At 64.6% G+C, this 2,500-nt stretch overlaps 1 non-coding gene across 1 annotated transcript; it reads left to right on the top strand.

Moving 5' to 3' along the window:
• Nucleotides 1-1,511: 1,511 nt before the first annotated feature.
• LOC140472532 (5.8S ribosomal RNA) lies at nucleotides 1,512-1,665 on the top strand. The gene has a single exon (XR_011957701.1). It is a non-coding gene; the product is annotated as a 5.8S ribosomal RNA (ribosomal RNA).
• The last annotated feature ends 835 nt before the right edge of the window (nucleotides 1,666-2,500 follow it).

Genomic DNA, 2,500 nt, shown 5'->3' with positions numbered 1-2,500 from the left:
CGTTTCCGTTTCAACTTGTCTCGCGAGGGTGGTTTCGGGGCCAGCAGGAGAGCTCGTCGGGGTAGCAGGCCCTGCAGCCGTGGTCACCGCCAAACCCCCACAACTCGAGCAAGTGAAAAAAAAAAGTAACAAATAAGAAAGGATCGTCGGCTTGGGGGTACGCCCGTTTCCGTTTCAACTTGTCTCGCGAGGGTGGTTTCGGGGCCAGCAGGAGAGCTCGTCGGGGTAGCAGGCCCTGCAGCCGTGGTCACCGCCAAATCCCCACAACTCGAGCAAGTGAAAAAAAAAGTAACAAATAAGAAAGGATCGTCGGCTTGGGGGTACGCCCGTTTCCGTTTCAACTTGTCTCGCGGGGGTGGTTTCGGGGCCAGCAGGAGAGCTCGTCGGGGTAGCAGGCCCTGCAGCCGTGGTCACCGCCAAACCCCCCCAACTGTTGGGCGCCTACCTGCGCGGGGCAGGAGGACACTTTCCGATTTCAAATCTCCGTTTGCCGAGTCCACCCCGAACGCACGCGGGCGGGCGGGTTCGCATCACCCTTCGTCACAAGGGGCGAAGCCCGTTCCACCGTCTCGTCAGTAGTGCCGACCGGTCTGTGATCGACGAGGGGAGCCACACCAGGTCCGGCCCTGCTGCTTGGCGGCACCGCGTCGTCGGGAGCTCGCGACAGACGGAGGGTTTCGGTGTACTCTCCAGCCACGGGAAACGAAGCCGGTGATGCAGGCGCCGGTCTTTCGCTCCCAAATCGGCTGGGTTTACATCGTTGCTATCTAGTCACGCTCCCTTCAAACCCGACGGGGTACCTATTCCCCTCACCCGTCTGTGCGTATACAGCCTCTTTGCACTTGCGGGATGGGGGTGGTGGTTTAAAGACTCTCGAGTTGCCGCCCGTCGGTCTCCGAGCTCCGTGCAGTAGTGATCCCCAGCGAACTGCCAGCAGGGCGAACGAGCGATCCCGCTCTCGGTCGGGGCGCCTGGCGTCGATCGGTGGTCGGTGGCTTGCGGGCAAGCTGCGCTGTGAGTGTGGGAACGAGTATGACGAGCCGTTGCCGCGACTCCCAGTCCACCTCGGCGGTGGCTGGGCCGGGCGGGCGTCTGCTCGGGCGAGTGCCGCCCCCGCCTCCTCGCAGGAAGTCCGCTCGCCGACACGCCGCCACGTGCACGCGTCAGTGACGCTGCCGAACCGATGGCCGGTGCCCGTTCCCGCCTCTGCTTTTCCTAGGGCAAAGCTGCTGCACGCCTCGTGATACTAGGCGGGCGACATGGTGGCGGTGATCCTGCCTCCGTCGCTGCGGTGCGTTGGGGCACGCATCGCCTCTTGGGCGCCCTGTCCTCCTCCCCCCAATAGACGTATGTTTCTGCGGGCCGCACCAGGATGGTGCTCCCCATCGCTTCACGCCACCCTGCTCCGCCCGCACGCCGGCGTGCAGGTGGCTGTAGCTCAAGGTGGGGAGCGTATGTGCGGTCCGGGTCGCTTTCCTCTGGCGAGGGAGAGACCTAAAACAAACTCAGACAACTCTTGACGGTGGATCACTCGGCTCGTGCGTCGATGACGAACGCAGCTAGCTGCGAGAATTAATGTGAATTGCAGGACACATTGATCATCGACACTTTGAACGCACTTTGCGGCCCCGGGTTCTTCCCGGGGCCACGCCTGTCTGAGGGTCGTTTGGCAATCAATCGCACTCGCCTTGGCTGGCGAGAGCGCGGCTGGGGTGTCGCAGAGGACCCGTCCTCTTTGTCCCCCTAAGTTCAGACTCCGGAGCCCTCCGGCGTCGGAGCGCTTGGCCTTTCCCCCCCACCCTGCACATTCCGTTCGTCAGGCTCGACGCCATCCCCCCGCCGGGGAGCGCGGCCTGGCGTCCGTCTGTGTCGTGGCAGTGGGGCCAGCACGGCTGTCACCGGTCCCAGAATGGCTGTCGGTGGTTCACACTGTGTGTGTGTGCCAACCCTCCTGGTCTCTGGGACACGGAGCTGCCACGAAGTGTTGAGCCTCCAGTGGGGGGTCTGCCTAAGCTCTGCACGTCCGCATTGGGTCCGTCTCTCGGTTGGCTGGCAGTGGAAAGAGTGAAGGGAGCCGCGGAGGTCCGGTGCTGGTGCGCCGCCGGCCTGACCGTGGAGCTCGCCGGTTTGACACGCTGACCCGACTCGATGGTTGATCGATTGAGAGTGCTGGGAGCTGCAGGCCGCCCGCTGCTGCAGCCGCCCGTCTCGTGGTTCGTCCTCGGCCTTAAGTGGCCGGCGGGGCGTCTGATCCTGTCTCCCCTGCTGGCGCCGAGTGCCTGGCCGAGGGAGGAGGTTTTCGTCGAACGCTGTGACTTGGACGGTCGCACGCGCGTGGATCGCTGGCTCTTGGCTCTCCCGTTCAGTCCGCACGTTTTCCGCTCCGTCCTGCCACCGGTCTCGGGAGGTACGGAGGGGTTGGCGGGCGTGGTGTGTGCTCCGTCACCGTGCAGGCACACCTACCACGCCGTCGGCCGACCCCCGCACGGTCCTCCTGGCC

The sequence above is a fragment of the Chiloscyllium punctatum genome, unplaced genomic scaffold (assembly GCF_047496795.1).
Source record: "Chiloscyllium punctatum isolate Juve2018m unplaced genomic scaffold, sChiPun1.3 scaffold_359, whole genome shotgun sequence".
Lineage (NCBI taxonomy): Eukaryota > Metazoa > Chordata > Chondrichthyes > Orectolobiformes > Hemiscylliidae > Chiloscyllium > Chiloscyllium punctatum.
Note: the sequence above shows the minus strand (reverse complement) of the source record. Positions and strands in the feature narration are given on the sequence as shown.